The sequence below is a fragment of the Pan paniscus genome, chromosome X (assembly GCF_029289425.2).
Source record: "Pan paniscus chromosome X, NHGRI_mPanPan1-v2.0_pri, whole genome shotgun sequence".
Taxonomy (NCBI): Eukaryota; Metazoa; Chordata; class Mammalia; order Primates; family Hominidae; genus Pan; species Pan paniscus.
The window spans coordinates 15,164,439-15,184,574 of NC_073272.2; the positions used below are offsets into that span (position 1 = coordinate 15,164,439).

Below are 20,136 nucleotides of genomic sequence, written 5' to 3' on the forward strand. Positions count from 1 at the left end.
ACTCTACTTTGGAATTCTGTTCAGAATGAGGAGAATTTGGGTCATGTTTCTCAAAGCACGATTTGCAAATCAGATAAAAAATACAGGATTCCCCCAAGGTACGGGCCAAAAGTGCAAATCAGAATCTGGGGTGTGTCATATGGTGGGTCAGAGCCAGGCATGATGGCTCTTGCCTATAATGCCAGCACTTTGGGAGGCCAAGGCAGGCAGATCACTTGAGGTCAGGAGTTCAAGACCAGCCTGGCCAACACGGTGAAACCCTGTGTCTACTAAAAATACAAAAATTAGCCAGGCTTGGTGGTGCATGCCTGTAATCCCAGCTACTTGGGAGGCTGAGGTGGGAGAATCATTTGACCCCGGGAGGCGGAGGTTGCAGTGAGCCGACATTGTGCCACTGCACTTCAGCCTGGGTGACAGAGCGAGACTCCTTCTCAAAACAACTAAAATAAAATTAGAAAGATCCTGGCTTGATTCCACCTCTACTTGTTAGTAACAGTGTGGCCTTAGCAATTTAACCTCACTGAACTTCATATTCCTTAGCAGCAAACTGAGAGTGAAAACGATGCTACATCTCAGGGATCTTTCGAGGATTAAATGAGATACTGTATGTGAGGAGCTCACGATAGCGTGGGTCTTATTGATCTTTGTAATGCCTTGTTATCCTAACCCAAGCTGAGCACACACAGCAGGAACAAGGTCAGAGACCCTGGGAGCAGGGACTGAGGAGCCAGCCTTGGCTTCAAATGGGCAAAGGCTATTATCAGTTTTGTTTCAGAGTTAAACCATAAATTAAATTCCTTTCCAAGGTTAGTTGGCCTACGCCCAGGAATGAACGAGGACAGCTTAAAGGTTAGAAGCAAGATGGAGTTGGTTAGGTAGGTCTGATCTCTTTCACTATCATAATTTCCTCAGTTATAATTTTTGCAAAGACATTTTCAGCATATCAAGGCTTTAGGCTAGTATTATCCAATACAGTAGCCACTAAACACATGTGGCTATTTGAATTTCAATATATATTAATTAATATTAAATAAAATTAAAAATCAGTTTTTGGATCACACTAGCCACACTTCAAGTACATAACCAAATGTGGCTAAGGACTACTGTACTGGAATGCACAGATATAGAACACGTCTGTCATCATAGAAAGTTCATAGCATGCTGAATTTTAAATAACCACAGAAGCCTAGCTCAGTGTTTCTGTCATTTTTACTAGGAACACATAAACTAAAATGAAGACAAACATTAGGACTGTCTGGGGAAAAGCCACCAACGTTTTTTCACCTTAAATGGTTGTTTATTTTTTGTCACTTTGGGGAAGTTAAAAGTAAATATTCCCTATATCTGTTTTGACTTTTCATTAAATTAATAACTAAGTCACAGAAAAGATACTTCTTTTTCCAACACTCTGTTAGTGCTCAGGCTGCCCAATCTGCTTTCAAAGAGAAATTATTTCCAAAATGCCCTACTCAGAGTTATTCAGTTTCCCTTAAATATGGACTTCACCATATTTTTTAAAGACTATGAAATCTACCACATTAATCAGAAGGGAATTTTTGATAATAACAATTATTACATACGTAGGGTAACTATATATTATATATAGGGTAACTTCCTGACGTTGCCATGGCATTTGTAAACTGTCATGGCACTGGTAGGAGTGCCTTTTAGCATGCTAATACATTATAATTAGTGTATAATGAGCAGTGAGGATGACCAGAAGTCACTTTCATTGCCATCTTGGTTTTGGTGGGTTTTGGCCAGCTTCTTTACCACATCCTGTTTTATTAGCAGGGTCTTTATGACCTGTATCTTGTGCTGACTTCCTATCTCATCCTGTGACTTAGAATGCCTAACCTGCTGGGAATGCAGCTCAACAGGTCTTAGCCTTATTTTACCCAGCCCCTATTCAAGATGGAGTCACTCTGGTTCAAACGCCTCTGACAAGGTACAAATAAAACAAGTAGGATTAATTTACTTTACGGAACTGGAGCCTTTCGGAGCTTCCTAGAGGAATCATGTCATCCTAAAATGTCAGAGCTAAAAAAAATCAGAGAAAACACTTTATCTACATTTGTGAATAAAAAGACCAAGATTTACAGTGAAGGGACACAGCCAGTTAGTAGCAGACCCAGGACTAAGGGAGTGACAAGAATCTGTTTGACTTCAAATCGCTGGTACTTTCCTTTTCAAAACCTGGCCAGAATAGGGAATGCCGTTTTGCTGTAGGACTGACAACAGACCACCATGTCTGCAGTGTCTGTTCAGGTTCAACCATGTCATATAACATCCCCAGATAGGGGATATCAAATTCCTGACACAACATAAAGCTACAAACATCCCTTTTCATTCACCAGCTCCCAGAGTCTTTGAAAACCTAGAAATTGGCCACTTTTGCCCTTCAAGACCTTCTGCTACTTTGTTCAAAGGAAGCAGAAGATCAAAGGAAAGTAGCCATGTGGAGGCTCATTGTTCAGGCCTAGGCCGGCTGGGTTTCCAAGGCCTCCAGGGAATTAGGGATTGAGGACCATGTCAACTTGATTAGACCTTCAACTAGCCTTTCAGGAAATAATTCTCTCATTTGGGAGCAAAGAGAGTACCTTTCTCCCCATACTCAGTACATTGTATCTGTTCCCTTCTTAATGCCTTTCTTTTTTCCTCTCTTCCATGACGCAGAAGTAACTGGATATTTATGAAGACAGCCTCCAAGACCTTTCATATTCCCCCACATTTGTGTGTATCCCTGACACATAATACTTCAATTCCCTCAGCCTTAAAATCAGGCAAGTGTGCCTACATCACAGGATTGTTGCAGGATTAAATGCAATGCTTTATTAAGTGAGTTGGAGACTCTGGGTTTATTCATTTCCTAAGGGACTTTCTGACACTAAAACACACACTAGCCAAATAGTGCTTCTCTTCCAAAATGGCAAATTACTTCAAGCAAAAGCCCTTCAGACTCAGCAGGGAAGAAGTAAAGAGTCAAATGTTACATCCACTAATACCAGGAGAATCCAGGGAAGTCTCTTTAGTTTCTTTTTCTTGTATTTCTTATATTGCTGTTAGATTATGGATGAAGGAAAAAAACTCCCAGATCCTAAAGCATGCTGACTGGACCCAAATAAATGACATTATGAGAGCCTGTATTAGTTATCTATTGCCTTCCAACAAATTACCCAAAAATATTGTGGCTCAAAATAATAAACATTTATTATCTCAGTTTCTGGGGGTCAGGAATTCAGGAGCAGCTTAGCTGGGTGGTTCTGGGACAGAGTCTCTCATGAGGTCGTAGTCAAGATGTTGGCTGGAGCGACAGTCATCTGAAGCCTTGACTGGGGTTGGTGGATCGTCTTCCAAGATGGGTTACTCACATGGTTGTTGGCAAGAGGTCTCAGTTCCTCCCCAAGTGGACCTTTTCATAGGGCTGCTTGAGTGTCTTCATGGCATGGCAGCTATGATATAAGAGAGACAGCAAAGAGGAAGTTGCCATGCTGACACCATCTAGTCTCAGAAGCCACACACCACCACTGCTGCCATATTCTATTAGTTAGAAGTGAGTCACTAAGTCTAGCCCATGCTCAGGTGGAAGAGAATGAGTCTCCACCCTTGAAAGGGAAAAGTTTCAAAGAATGTGTTGACCTATTTTAAAGCTACCACAGGGCAGCTATCTGGGTGGCTCCTTCATCAGTTTTCTTGCAACACTTCATATCAGCTCTCTGTACCTGCCAAACTTCAATGATTATAAATGTATGAGTCTAGTCATGTATAAAAAGCTCTGAAAAATTAGGTAGAAGAAACTTCAAATAGTTTAATAAGCTTTGCATTGCATTTTCATTCCCCTTTGGTTGGATTTTCATTGGAATGTGGATTTCTATAAACTACATATTAAAACTCCCTTTATGGGTCATTGCTAATCTAAAACTTATGGTGATTTAGACAGGGATTGGATTATAAAATAACTTTGTCCATAAGAACAAATAAAAAAGTGTAAATGAGATCTGAGGAACAGTGTTTACATACTTTAATGAGGTCATTGCTTTCAGGCACTTTATGGGCAAACTTTCCATTTAATTAAATCACAGAAGCCAGATTTAAGCTGACACTTTAAAATGTTCATTAAAAAAATTATCCTTCTTGTACCCTGGACCCAAGGGAAAGATCATGAAGTGTGTGCTATATGCACAACTATGTCCTGAGAACAATGAATCAGCTGTTTTTTAAGGCTATTTTTCTTTGTTTGCATTTTCCCCTAAATTCTATTGTAAAAAATTTTAAGCATGCAGAAAAATTGAAAGAATAACACAATAAACACTTGGTTATCCTCCACCTAGATTTGATCATTTTGACATTTTGCCAAATTTGCTAATTCTCTCTCTCTGCACACACACACACACACACACACACAGAGAGAGAGACATAGATGCACAAAGCATATAAAAACATTGCCTTTTTGGAGGTGCTGACCCATTTGAAAGTAAGTTGCAAATAATACCATCACTCTTCACCCGTAAATATATCTCCCAAGGAAAGGGGACATTCTCCTATATAACCTTAATACCGTTGTCATATTTAAGAAGATTAATAATAATCCCATTACATGGCCTTCACATGCAAATTTTCCAGCTGACAAGTCAAAAAGACACAGAAGCCAGCTTAAGGGTGTTCCTACTGATGAAATTAGGAAAAATTTGAGCATCAGAATGAATGACAATAAAGGAGTATAGCCCATTAAATGAAAGAAAGACCTGTGTGTCCATATTTATATAAATAAATGGTGGGGAGGCAAGGGGAAAAAACATTGTCCTTGTAGTAGAAAACCACCTATTAAATAGAAGGAACAATGGGATAAGAAAAATTACGGTCATAATAAAAATCGATTTAGGCAAGAATCATCAATGGATACTAAAATTAGTGGGTGGAAGCTTGAGGAGTATATTGTATTAGTTTCCTACTACTGCTGTGACAACTTACCACAAATTTTGTGGCTAAAACAATGCAGATTTATTGTCTCACAATTCTGTAGGTTAGAAGTCCAATGCAAGTCTCCTCAGGCTAACGCCACCATGTTAGCAGGGCTGCATTCCTTTCTGAAGACTCTGGGGAAGAAGCCCTTTCCTTGCCATTTCCAACATCTAGAGGTATATATATAGCGTATTTTTATTTTCTCTATTTTTAATGCTTTGACATCTTGGGGCCTTGGTGACCCTGGAGCTCTTCCAAGGGCTAGCTAATCCCTAGAGATAGTAGAGGATTTGACTGCAAGTGTGCCTTTCTAACGCAAACCAACTAATCCAAAGCCCACACCCACAACCGCCTCCTCTATTGAGCTCTGACACTCTGGGCCACCACTACCCTGCCTTAATCACCCAGGCCAGGTGCCAGACACTAGAGACAGCCCTTACACCTCAGAGTCCACTGAAATTATTCAAACTAGCTGATCTAAACCTGCTTACCCTGCCTCACCCATTTCTTCCAATGGAAACCACAATAAAGGCTCTTGCCCACGTTTTCACCTTGCACTCTCAGCCTCCTGACCAACTGATAATAGTTTGGATGTGTGTCCCTGCCCAAGTCTCATATTGAAATGTAATACTCAGTGTTGGAGTTGGGGCCTGGTGGGAGGTGATTGGATCATGGGGGCAGTTTTCTCATTAATGGCTTGGCACCATCCCCCTTGGTATTGTCCTCATGATAGTGAGTTCTTGTTAGGTGTGGTTGTTTAAAAGTGTGTAGCACCTCCTCCCTCACTCTCTTGCTCCTGCTCTGGCCATGTGACATGCCTGCTCCCCCTTTCCATCATGATTGTAAGTTTCCTGAGGCCTCCCCAGAAGCTCAGCAGATACAGCATCATGCTTCCTATAACAGCCTGCAAAACCATGAACTAATTAAACCTCTTTTCTTTACAAATTACCCAGCCTGAGGTATTTCTTTTTTTTTCTTTTTCTTTTTCTTTTTTTTTTTTTTTTTTTTGAGATGGAGTTTCGCTCTTTCACCCAGGCTGGAGTGCAGTGGCACGATCTCGGCTGATTGCAACCTCCATCTTCTGGTTTCAAGCGATTCTCCAGCCTCAGCCTCCCGAGTAGCTGGGATTACAGGTCCACGCCACTACCACCTGGCTAATTTTTGTATTTTTAGTAGAGACGGGGTTTCACCATGTTGGCCAGGCTCATCTTGAACTCCTGACGTTGTGATCCAACTGCCTCAGCCTCCCAAAATGCTGGGATTACAGGGCGTGAGCCACCACGCCCAGCCCCTGAGGTATTTCTTTATAACAGTGTGAGGACAAACTAAAACACCAAGCCCAGTGCTTCCTCATGTAGCCCCCATAATTTGGCATGTCCCTACTCTTGGGATCTGTGAGTATAACAAAGTATTTTTTCAATGGAAATAAACGCCTGGTCTGTTGGCCTCACTGTATCTGAATAATAATAAGATCCACATTTTAAAACCAAGGCCACCCATGTTTCTTAGCTCATGATCCCCTTCTTCTGTCTTCACAGCCAGCAAATGATGGGTCAAGTCCTTCTCACTTTGCATAATTCTAATTTTTGCTTCTGTCATTATAACTCCTTCTCTGATTCTGATTCATTTGCCTGCCTCTTGAACTTTTAAGGACCCTTGTGATTACCTTGGGCCCACCAGCATAATCTTCCTCTCAGCTGATTAGCAACCTTAATTCCGTCTGTAACTTTTATTCAACCTTTTGCCATGTAACATATTCACAGGTTCCAGGATTAGACATGGCCATCTTTGGGAGGCAATTCTGCCTAGCACCAGGAGTAAAAGGATATTTACAGAGTCTCAAAGTTTTTCCTCACAAGATGTTCATTAATTACAAAGGGGAAAATAGTAAGTAGCTTTATAGTAGAGAAATTTGTCATACAAGGCCTTAATCAAGTGATCGAATTCAGCACCACCAGAAATGGGACAAACTGACATAAATGTGATCCACAATATGATGTACTGAGTACACATGATTTCTGTGCTATTCCTGCCAAAAACATGCATAACCTGAGTCTAATCATGGGAAAATAGACAAACTCAAACTAAAGAACATTATACAGAGTAACTAATCTGTATTACAAATGTCAATGTTGTGAAAGGCTAAGAAGGACTAAGAAAGTATTTAGGATTAAATGAGATTATAGACACAAGACAACTGAATGCTTTATAAGATCTGAAATTTTCTTTTGCTGTAAAGGACATTATTGGGACAATTAGCAAAATTTGAAAAAGGTCTATAGATTAGATAACAGTATAGTGTCCATGGAAATTGCCTCATTTTAATGATTATTAGTGTGGTTATGTAAGAGAATGTCCTTATTTCTTAGAAATTATCACTGAAGGAAAGAAGCATCATGCCTGCAGTGGACTTCAAAATGGTTCAGGAAAAAATTAAATATATAAATGTACATATTTGGTGTGTGTGTGTGTGTGCATGTACATATGTGTGTGAGAGAAAGAAGGAAAAAGTAAATGTAGTAAAATGTTAACACTTGGAAATTATGAGTGGAGTTTATATGTTCATTCTTTGTATTATTCTTGCAACTTTTCTGTAAGTAAAATTATATCAAAATAAAAGCTTTTTGGTTTTTTTTTTGTTTTTCGTTTTTGAGACAGGGTCTCATTCTGTTGCCCAGACTGGAGTGAAGTGGTATGAACACGGCTCACAGCAACCTCTGCCTCCCAGGCTCAAGCGATTCTCCTGCCTCAGCCTCCCGAGTAGCTGGGATTACAGGTCCACACCCCTACAACCCAGCTAATTTTTGTATTTTTAGTAGAGACGGGGTTTCACCATGTTGGCTAGGCTGGTCTCGAACTCCTGACCTAAAATGATCCACCTGCCTCAGCCTCCCAAAGTGCCGGGATTACAGGCGTGAGCCACCGCACCCGGCCGTATTTTTTTTAATTACCTAATATTTTGGATTTCATAGCTATTTTTTCAACTAGAATCTAATCATGGTTCATAGAAACATTTGGACATTATGTTCCTTTAGTTTCAATCCATAGCACTCCTCCTCACTTCTCCTTTCATGACATCAACTATCTAAAGAGTCCATTTCAACTGCCTTGTTCTACATAATGGATTTATCTGCATGTTTCCTTGTGGTGTCATTTAACTTATGCCTGGTAGTGTGAGCTATCAGTTTTCTTACTCCAACGTCACTACTGAAAGGTCTTCTTACCATGGCAGACCAAGGTCTGCCAAACCTATAAATACTTATTAGCAAGAAGGCACACAAAACCATCACATTTTTCCATAGTACAGGGTTTGCCCACTCTCCCCCAGAACACACCGACTAGCACCTTATGTGAGAGGCTTACTCTGAAGTGAATACAAAGATATTTGGGCAGCAGGACTGGATAGACTCAGGTGATAGTCAGGGGCTGTTGAGAAGAGGAGAGCCATGGGACATTGTATCTCAGGACCTCAAGAACTACACATATTGTTTTAAACTGTTTGGCTGAGTGCAATGGCTCATGCCTGCAATCCCAGCACTTTGGAAGGCTGAGACAGGCAGATCACTTCAGGTCAGGAGTTGGAGACGAGCCTGGCCAACATGGTGAAACCCCATTTCTACTAAAAATACCAAAAAAAAAAAAAAAAAAAAATTAACCAAGCATGGTGGCGGGCGCCTGTAGTCCCAGCTACTCGGGAGGCTGAGGTGGGAGAATCGCTTGAACCAGGAGGCAGAGGTTGCAGTAAGAGGATATCACGCCACTGCACTCCAGCCTGGGCAACAGGGAGAGACTCCATCTCAAAAAATAATAATAATAAAAATTTAAAAAATAAAAGTAAAATGTTGGGTTCGGGTGTGGTGGCTCATGCCTGTAATCCCAGCACTTTGGGAGGTCGAGGCGGGCGGATCACCTGAGATCAGGAGTTTGAGATCAGCCTGGCCAACATGGCAAAACCCCATCTCTACTAAAAATACAAAAATTAGCCGGGCAGTACTGGCGCGTGCCTGTAATCCCAGCTACTCGGGAGGCTGAGGCACGAGAATCACTTGAACCTGGGAGGCTGAGGTTGCAGTGAGCCAAGATTACGCCACTGCACTCCAGCCTGGGCGACAGAGCAAGACTCCGTCTCAAAAAAAAAAATTAAAATAAACTCTTAGACATAAAGAGTGGCGCATTTTGAACATTATCCCCAACCAACTGCTTTTCATGACCACCACTCATTTTGCCAATAAAATATTCTTCACATCCCTTCCTGTCAACTAGCAAAATACTAGATATAGGCTTAGTGAGGATTCTTCAAGCTCTAAATAATCAACTCCAGCGGTATTGAGTCCTGAATAGGCCCCTTCATTGACTACTGCTGGAGTGGATACATGCACGCTCACTTATGTACACTTATCCACTGTATACACATGTAAACACGTATACACTTCACCTCATTCTGAAAACAATCACCTCCCAGGGACTCATTTTGCCCAACAAACACACACTTGTTTGCTACAGGTCATTAAAAATAGCAAAGGCTGCTGGAAGTGTTTTTATGCTCACATTCCCTATGACTAAGAAAATGCCCACCTGAATCTAATCCTGAGAAAACTCAAACAAACCTGAATCAAGAGGCATTCAATAAAATAACTGCCCTATAATCTTCAAAAGTGTCCAATCCTTGGAATTCAGAGAATGACTGAGGAACTGTTTCAGCTGAGGGAGATGGAAAAGATATGACAACCAAGTTCCGCATGTGACTCTGCACTGATCCTTTTGTGATAAATGGCGTTACTGGGATAGTCGTCAAAACTTAGTTGGCATCTGTAGATTGCAGGGTCTTAATGTATCAGTGCTAATTTCCTAACTTGGATGGTTGTATTGTGGTTGTGTAGGAAAATGTTCTTTTTTATAGGATTCAGGACGGTTGGAGCATCAGATGGGGAACTGGTTCAGGGAAAAACAATTCTGTATTCTTTCAACCCTTCTGTAAGTTTGTGTTTGTTTCAAAATGAAATAATTTATTTTTTTAAAAGATAATGCCAATTGTGCATATTGAAGAGTGTTAGATAAGTGGGTGGCTTGAGAGGTGCTAGTAGAAATTGAAGGAGTGTCTGAGGATCTTTCTCTCACAAATCCACCCTTGTCCTTGCCCCTGGTTGTTCTCTGGGAATCCCTCAGATACTTTTCTTCTCCATGAAATCCTACTCACATCTTCATCTCAAAGCAAAGGGATTCAAGATGATTGTGGGGATGATGTGGTGATTTCCACAGACTCCTCAGTTATCCTGTAGTATGGCCATAAGCCTCCACACTCAAAGACAAATGTATATGGCTCTTCTTAGTGTTCCTACGGAACTTGATTAGTTCACCCTCAAGTCATGCTTACCTAAACATTCTAGTTGGCATGCTGTTTTCAAATGTAGGTTTATTATTATTCAAATCTGGTGAGGCCAACAGATCCGATTGCCATTGAAAAGATGGTTGGTTACACTTCCAAAGAAGACGGAGACGCCATGCCAATCAGGACCACGTGGAGTGTAAGAGTTCAATAAAGGAAGTGGTTGAGGGTATGGGCCTTGGATTGGTTGGTTTGTATCTAGAAAGACACACTTGCAGGTGAGCCCTTCACTATCTCTAGGAATTGACTAGCCCTGTGAGGGGCTGTCCCTCCAGGGTCAGCAAGGCTCGGAAACGTGAAAGCATCAGAAACACAAGACTAATACACAAACCCAGAGTAGATAGCTACCGTTGCTCTTACAAAATGACTTACACATGTCTGGTGGCCTGAGGCCTCAGTTCTTCTCCACATGAACTTCTCCACAGGTCTTAAAATTTTCCCTTTCTGAACAAGAAAGACATAAATGGAAATGGCCAAGCAAGATGGAAGACCCTGAGTGAAGTGCATACTGAGGTTTCAGCAACTCTTGTCACACCCTGCAGGTTTTGATAGACTAGAAAAATGACAAGACTCCAAGTCCTTGAAGAGGAGGAAAAGTGTGAAGAAAACAAAAAAGGGAGATTGATGTCTGCTTCACCATTTTGCCCAAGACTTGACCTGTCGTACACTGAAGGTACTTGAATGTTTATAATCATAAATTGCTTATTTTAAAATTAAAATTCTAATCTTTCTATATCATTAGACAGGCTTTTTCCCCAATCAGTCTGGATTGTCAAGACTTCTCTATATAAGCATCATGCTTTGTGATGAAGGATGCACTCATTCAATCAGTAAGTATTTATTGAGCACTCACCATGTGCCAGGCACTGTAATCAGGGTTGGGGAAAAAATGGTGAAAAAACAAATATGGTGTCCTCCTCTATAAAGCTTACTTGACACTCTAACAGGGAAGCCAGAAAATCAAGTAACATGAAATAGATGTGAGACTGCAACAGTGATAAATGCTGCAAGTTACAGTAAGGAAACAAGAGTCGGGGAAGAGGTAGTTTTTCAGAAGGAAGTTAGAAGGAGGGCAAATATCAGACTGTTACTGGTGGAGGGTGTCCAGGTTCTTGGCGTTTTGAACAAAGAATTGGACAAAACACACAAAGCAAGGAAAGAATGAAGCAACAAAAGCAGAGATTTCTTGAAAAGCAGAGCATACTCCACAGGGTGGGAGCAGCTTGAGCAAGCAGCTGAAGAGCCCAGTTACAGAATTTTCTGGGGTTTAAATACCCTCTAGAGGTTTCCATTGGTTGTTTAGTGTACGCCCTATGTAAACGAAGAAACTAAAGTGAAGTAACAAAGTTATTTACTTGGTGTACATCATATGTAAATGAAGAGGATAAAGTAAAGTTACAAAGTCATTGTATTAGTTCGTTTTCACACTGCTGATAAAGACATACCCAGAACTGGGAAGAAAAAGAGGTTTAAATGGACTTACAGTTCCACATGGCTGGGAAGGCCTCAGAATCATGACGGGAGGCAAAAGGCACTTCTTACATAGCGGCGGCAAGAGAAAAATGGGGAAGAAGCAAAAGCAGAAACCCCTGATAAACCCATCAATCTCCTGAAACTTATTCACTATCCCAAGAATAGCATGGAAAAGACGAGCCCCCATGATTCAATTACCTTTCCCTGGGTCCCTCTCACAACACATGGGAATTCTGGAAGATACAACTCAAGTTGAGATTTGGGTGGGGACACAGCCAAACCATATCAGTCATTTACTCATTGTATGCCGTATGTAAATGAAGAGGCTATTTCCTGTCATAGCTGAAGTGTTTCCATTTGATTTAGTTCTAGGAAGTCCTTAGGTTCTCTGCCTTCAGGCCCTATTCTCCTGCCTCAGTGGTAGTCCCCAAAATAATATAGCTAATTACTATGTTGAAGCTACCCAGGATGACAACATGTTTTGAGGTGGGAAGGAAGACTGTGAGTAAGGTGCAAAAGTCTTCCATCAATGATGGGGAGTTACCAGGAGGTCAGTAGGAGAGACAGAAGGTGGGACAGGGATGAAATGGCATGAGCTGGAAAGAGGTTTTTTGTTTTTAATAAGAGTTCTAATAATACCATAGAGAATGTTCAGGAAGAGGCAATGAAGAATAAGGGAAAATACTAAGCGTGAAAAAATGAATGCAAACTTTATAATTTTCTAAAATGCCCATGGGCCTCCCCACGCCCCCACTGGAAAGTTAAGGCAATGTAAAACTGATCTATGAAAGGATTTGGAGTTGTTCCACAGAGCATTCAGAAGCTTTTTATTAATCATTTATTCCCCATCTCTGCCCTTCCTTCCTATGACCTCATGCTTTGTCTATTCTCCCAATAAGCATGTTTCTGAAATATATGTTTTCCATTCCAGGCTGACATTCATAATTCTAGTGCCTTCTAATGCACAATTTGTTTCCCATTTCAGTCCACTTCTTTCAACAAATAGATTTGCTTTCAGAAGAGCAGCCTTAAGGAACAGCTAGCATAATATATGGTCCATCAACCAGAGAGTGTATTTCTCAACAGCCCACTCATATTTCATAAATCACAGAGCAATTATTACAACTGATTTACTCAGAAAATTTCATTTTATTTTCAATTTAATTATTTTGATTGATAAAAGTAAGATGGTTAATGGCTCCTTTTCTTGGAACTTTTAAAACACAAGGTATATAATATCTAGCTTTCTAAACTAGTGAAATTCATGGTACATTGCATTTGTGTTGTGAAAATCATCATTTTTGAAGCTAAATTAGCCTCTCTACCCACTGAGAGAAGGTGCTCAACTTGAAGAGCCTGTGGCAGAAATCTCAGCTAAAATAAATTTAGCCCCTCACTCTCTTTCCCAGTGAATCTGATATCTCTATCCAATACAATGTCTGCAATTTAAAACACGTACACAAAGATAATTGGAATTTTCAAGGAAGCAAGTAACTTATCAATGACTGGAGATGCCTGTTTAAATGTTCTCTCACCTTTATATCTTGCAGGAAGCTCTTGTTTGACCTTCTGAAAAAAATCTTGAAGTATCTATGAGAACAGATATTATATGAAGCAGAGATTATAATAGATATGGAGTTTAAGTTGCAGAAAAAGAAGACTGAATTATTAAATGGGACATCAGAAAATAAAAGTCTTTCCTTTTATCTAGTTTGGAGGACCTAAAAAAATCAATAGGCAGAAATTTACATAATCCTTACTAGATTCCACGAGCTACAAATGTACTATTAGTACAGATTGATATGAAAGAAAGATTAGTTATGCTTATGGATAGGTAAGAAGAGACACTCTTGCAAAATGGTAGATTGAAACACCCACTGAATCTTCCTGGAAGTGTGTTGAAATCAGTTAAAGCGTTAATGACACAAATATGAGGATGATTTTGTAAGGGTATGATGAAGGGGGCAAACAGCCTAATCAAAAGAAAAAAGAAATAGCACATCATGCAAGGTTATCGACACTGTTCTCAGTAACCTCTTGCATCCCTGCTGGAAAGAAACTAGTAGGGTTAAGTCAAGAATTTCCTATTGTGAAAGGAAGAAGTGACCATTGATTTGTGCCTTGTCACTCAGGTTAACTGCCAAAGAACTTTGCTCATCCAGGGGTGCATAAATGAATGCCATGTGCTACCAAAAAAAAAAAGTAATAAAGGATTAAATAAGGCCATGGAAAAATGAAGCAAACTGTCACCTGGCAGTGTCTCAAGCCTGCAAACTTGATATCCCCAACTGCATTCCAAAAGTAGGGTTCAGAGACCACAAGTGCTACAGGCATGGATGAGTTAATATTTATATCTAGGAAGAAAGGATTAGCATATGCCTTCCAAAGAATGTTTCAGCAAATGCATGCAGCTGCCTGGGCATTCGCAGTTGATTGAAATGACTCAGGGGTCAGGTTTTGGTGGCCAGGCCTGCTCCACCTTTACTGGAATGCATGAGTCATGTGTTAGTCGGCTGGGTGAGAAGACTACACTGGCTTTGCGCATTCTTATATTTCTCACAATCCAGACAAAGCAACCACATGACCAGATTCCAACAAGACTAACAGTCAGATAAGGAGGGAAAGTCATTGAAATAAACCAGAGAAGAGAAAACCTAAATGTGTTTTAAACTTCTAAAGCGAGAACTGAACAATAAACAGTTTTCTACCACAGGGCTTCTATAAGACCAGTAACTTCTATGCTCCCCAAAAAGTATTTATGAAACTATTTGAGTGGTTTTACATCTTGATTATTCTTCCACTTAAATATTGTCTTTAAATGACCTGCCTGGGTGCATGTCCAGAGTGGAAATAGCAAAAGTTAGATGTCTTTCAGTCCAAGCTCTACAAGTCCTAGCTATGTGACCATGTTGGTTATGATTAGACCAACTGCATTTGGTCTAATCCTAACCTCTGGGTGTTTTAATAAACTCTGATAGCCTCCAGGGATTATTAAAAAGTCCAGAGGTGAGGCCAGGCATGGTGGCTCACACCTGTAATCCCAGGACTTTGGAAGGCTGAGGCAGGTGGATCACTTGAGGTCAAGAGTTCGAGACCAGCCTGGCCAACATGGTGAAACCCCGCCTCTACTAAAAATACAAAAAAAAAAAATTATCCTGGCATGGTGGCACACACCTGTAATCCCAGCTACTCGGGAGGCTGAGGCAGGAGAATTGCTTGAACCTTGGAGGCAGAGGTTGCAGTGAACCAAGATCATGCCACTGCACTCTAGCCTCCTGGGTGACAGAGCGAGACTCAGTCTCCAAAAAAAAAAAAAGGGCCAGAGGTGGTCAGTCCAGGCTGATGTAGTACCTTAACAAAGTCACTGGGCAGTCAGAGTCCTTCTATCTGCTTCACCATTCTCATACATACATGGTTTGCATCCTCAGTGTCACAATATGGCTACTCTGGCTGCAGCCATCACATCTACATTCCAGGGGACAGGAAGGTAAAAGGGGTAAGGCAAGAAGAGGCACGTCCTATTCCTTTCTAAGGAGTCTTTCCGGAAGTGACACCCAATAGCTTTCATATTGGACAGAATTCAGTTATAATGCTATGCTTAGCTGGGAAATATACTCTTTTAGTTAGGCTGCCACCCTGAAAAATATCAGGACTCATTGACTAAAGATGTAAGGAAAAGTGAATATTAGGTAGGCAACAAGCAGTCTCAGCCAGAGTGACATTAAAGTCACCACCATCTTTGAGTCCATTGTCTATTCATTTATAAAATGGATGTAAAATTTATAAAATGGATAGGCAATGCCTACTTGACATGATTGGTGAGGTGAAAAACACTATACAAATATTAGCTGATAACAGCCCCCAAAACCTAGCTTAGAATAATAGGTATCCAAGTGTACATTCAGTATTACCCCACTTTCTGGAAAAATCAAGTCCCTAGTCAGATAGAGTTCAGAGACTCAGTTTTGCTTCACTACCTCATCCTAGTCCTACTACCGGGACATCTTCTCTTTTCCTTCCTTACAAATAACTTGAAGAAATAGCTCTCTTTCTTCATTCTGTCTTCCTAGTTCTCTAGTGTCTCCATGACTGGGCCCAGACTTGCTCTTCCCACTCTATATTGCCATCAAACTTTAAAACTTGAGGATCTCTCATTTTTTATACAAATCCTTTCAGTGTTTTTAAAAAACTCACAAGTCTTCATAGGATCATTACTTTCTCATCTCACCTGTATCTTTTGCATTTCCTGGGAAACTGGACACAAGAACTTAATAGACATGTGCAATGTAATGTGTATTACTATGTAGGGGCAACTGCATTGGTCCCTACTTAGAAATGTGGTAATGACAACTAGTGTGCTTTATTCACCACCATTATTTCCACCTGGTGTTTATTTATTTATTTAGTTTAGAGACGAGGTCTCACTATGTTGGCCAGGTTGGTCTTGAACTCCTGGCCTCAAGCAACCCTCCTGCCTCAGCCTCCCAAAGTGCTGGGATTACAGGTGTGAGCCACCAAGCCTGGCCACCCACCTGGTGTTCTAATAAGTTTCAATCTGCATATTTTAAAAGACATTTCGCATTTAAATTCCTTAATACTCTGTAAGATACACTCTTCAGGTCTCTCATGTAGTGCTAAGAATAAGTTAACATCTTACAGATGTGAAAATTTTAGTTTCAGTGATTAAGTGAATTGTTTCTGAATTTAAGTAGCTCATCCAAGACCTTCCACGCTATAAGCAGTAGTGCTAAGATCTATATCCACCATCCGTTTCCAAGCTCAGGCACTTTTTCACCAGAATAAAAATGCCCAATTTCTACTTAAGTCAATGCAAACCACACTGCTCTATTTTATGGTGCATTGAGAAAATTTAAGGTTTAAAACTTAGAAGTCTAAAATATGCTTCTATCATGATAAACTATACTATTAGCAATCATGATTTCAAACACTAAAATAAAAGGTGGTGGTGAGATAAAAATCCATGCTAGTCATTTATTTATAAGGCTTTATCCTACAGTGGTCTGTTCGACAGACAGGTCAATCAATCTTGACTATAATGAAAAATCTTGCTTGTCTTAAGAATAGGTATGTAGCCCAGACCAGGTTTTCCTAAAAAATTATCTTCCTGTAGGTAGCTTTATAAGAATAGAGACATTTTAAATTTTAGAAGATTTTGGAATGTCTGGTGAAATTTCAAGCCACTAAGGTTAAAGTAATTGTTTTATAAAACAATGCCTTTGCAAATTGGCATCTAAAATTGGTATATTGATGAGGGAAGGAAGGTTCTAATCTAATGCAGAGGCTGCTGAAGAGTCGGCATAAGGAACTGACTTCAAGAATGCCTGAAGCTAAATGTATTGATTGAAAAGGTCAGCATATTAGCAGAAGCATCCATTAACCCAAAATATTGAGCGTAACCAAGGAAACCAAGGGGAAAATGGAAAGCTCTTAAACAATGAAATGGCTTTTGCCTTCCTGAAATGACACCTGACTATCTATGTCTCCATCCCTGGAGCGTTTTCACCAGAGCCCTAGGATTCTGAACTAGGGTGGCTATCACTGCATGAAAAATGAGAAGTCCATTATGGAACACAGCTAAAATGTGGAAGGCTTGTTGAAGACTCACTAGCATGAAAAAATAAATGAATCACTTGGTCGTAACAATAATGAACAGCTAAGAACATAATAAACTACAGATAATGACCACCAAGCAAAGTTAATATTATACATAAAATGCATAGTGTCTTACATTTTAACCAAACATAGCCGGATGTATGACAGGATGCAAGAGCCACCTGTGCGAAACAATTCATAGCCACACAATCCTTGCCAGGATAATTACATTGAACTGTCAAAGGCTATGGTTTTGGCCTTCCTTGGGTCTTTGTGATTTTATACAGACATAAGAGACTGGCAAGACACTACTGGAACCAAACCATAGTTTTGCTGATTAAAGGCTAAAACAGGCTGCCCTCCATTGCTTCTACCTCACTGAGGCCCCAAAGACCTTGATCTCTAGGATCCAATGTTTACTGGGATTTACCACTGATGTAGCCAAACATATGGAATTTGGAATCATGGCTTGCCTATTGGTCTAGATGGGAAGATAAGCCGGATGCTGTGGCTCATGCCTGTAATCCCAGCACTTTGAGAGGCTGAGAAGGGTGGATCACTTGAGGTCAGGAGTTTGAGACCAGGCTGGCCAACATGACGAAACCCCGTCTCTACTAAAAATACAAAAATTAGCCAGGTGTGGTGGTGCATGCCTGTAATCCCAGCTACTTGGGAGGCTGAGGCAGGAGAATCACTTGAACCTGGGAGGCAGAGGCTGCAGTGAGCTGAGATTGCACCACTGCACTCCAGCCTGGGTGACAGAGTGAGACTTCATCTCTAATTAATTAATTAATTAATTAAGAAGAAGATAAGAGGTTTCTAAGAGATAACATGAGAAGTCCCCTATTATGATACCTAACAAAGAGTAGCTGGTGCCCAGTAAATATTAAATATTCCCTTTCTTCTTTTCTCTTCCTCAGCTCAGAGAGGAAGAAAGGACCGTGTGAGAGAAGAAGGGAACAGCCTTTCATCCATAGGAGAAGTTCGTCTATGACAAAGCCACTAGCTCCATGTGGCCTCTGAGCACTCAAAATGTGGCCAGTCTGAATTGAGATATGTTGTTAGTGTAAAGTCCACATCGGCTTTTTGAGCACTTTGTATGAGAAAAAAGAATACCAAATATCTCCTTAATAATTGTTACATTGATTATATGTTGAACTGATAACATTATGCATATATTGGATTAAATAAAATATATTATTAAAATCAAATAAAAAAATAAAATCAATTTCACCTGTTTCTTTTTACCTTTTTAATATGGGCCCTAGGAAATTTAAAATGGCACACATGGCTCACATTTGCACATCTACCTTTAGTGGACAAAGTTGAGGCAGGAGTTAGGTTTTTGCAAGAACTCAAAAGGAAGGCAGAACTAAGTGAGTCCACTGTGAGAGGCAGGGAGGCCCTCTGATATATGAGATGAATGCCTTCAGGTTTGACCCAAACACACAGGAATCAACTCCGTAGAATCAAAGAAAAATCTCTCTGCCTCTTGAGGCATGTAGGATGAGGGATGGACTGGCAAGGGGAAATGGCTACAGGCCGACTCAATGGAACTGCCTTTCCACACATCTTGCTTCTCTCCTTTAGATCCTTGTGTCTTTGGGTGTCACCTTCTTTCATTAGAGAGCCACAAACACCCAGGCTCACGCCACTCACATTAAAGGAATTGAGACAGCCAAGTAAAAGGGGCTCCCCGGAGAACCTCCAGCCAGCCTTTGCACTGGGAGAAGTGCGCACTAGGGTAGAGCCTTGGAAAGTTCAAGCCATTTGCAGCGGGGAGGAGCCTGGCCTCTCCTGTTCCTGGGTGGTAACCTGGGATTCAATCAGTGAAGCAGGAAACCTGCTAGCAGGACTCTCACTTTGCTGAGAGTCCCTGTTTCCCGTTTTTTACCTTTCTGCCCAATAAATTCCATTTTTTCCTCCCTTCTATGTGTCTGCGAACCTAATCTTTCCTGGTCTGTGACAAGAACCCAGATTTTCCTGCAACAGAATGAGCCAATCAGACATTGATTTATCACCACTCCCAGGGCCTTCTCGTCTTTTGTTTCCCCTTCTTGGATTACTCTGTCCCCTGCTCCCCCTAAATCTGTTTCTCTCAGATGAAATCCAAGGACATATGCTCAGGTGTCCCAAAGTTCCCTATGGGAATTATTAAATTTGGTTCATTCTAAATTCATCATAAAAATATAATAACAGGAGGGAGGAGCCAAGATGGCCAAATAGGAACAGTTCCGGTCTGCAGCTCCCAGCAAGACTAACACAGAAGGCAGGTGATTTCTGAATTTCCAACTGAGATACCCAGTTCATCTCATTGAGACTGGTTAGGCAGTGGATCCAATCCACAGAGGGTGAGCAGAAGCAGGGTGGGGCATCTCTTTACCCAGGAAGTGCAAGGAGCCAGGGACCTCCCTACCCAAGCCAAGGAAAGCCATGAGGGACTGTGCTACCCAGCTGATACCCACGGTTTTTGCAGTCTGCAGATCAGGAGATTCCTTTGCGTCCCTACACTACCAGGGCCCTGGGTTTCAAGCACAAAACTGGGCAGCTGTTTGGGAAGACACTGAGCTAGCTGCAGAAGTATTTTTTCACACCCTAGTGGCGCCCGGAACCCCAGAGAGACAGAACTGTTCACTCTCCTGGAAAGTGGGCTGAAGCCAGGGAGCCAAGTGGTCTAGCTCAGCAGGTCCCACTCCCATGGA

At 40.9% G+C, this 20,136-nt stretch overlaps 1 long non-coding RNA gene across 1 annotated transcript in view; it reads left to right on the plus strand.

Annotated features, from left to right (window-relative positions):
* LOC117977652 (uncharacterized) overlaps nt 1–18,602 on the plus strand; it is a 31,251-nt gene extending 12,649 nt beyond the window's left edge. The window contains exons 4-5 of the long non-coding RNA XR_008622787.1: nt 10,891–11,021; nt 18,355–18,602. This is a non-coding gene — a long non-coding RNA (uncharacterized LOC117977652). The remainder of the gene's footprint in view (nt 1–10,890; nt 11,022–18,354) is intronic.
* Nucleotides 18,603–20,136: the final 1,534 nt, after the last annotated feature.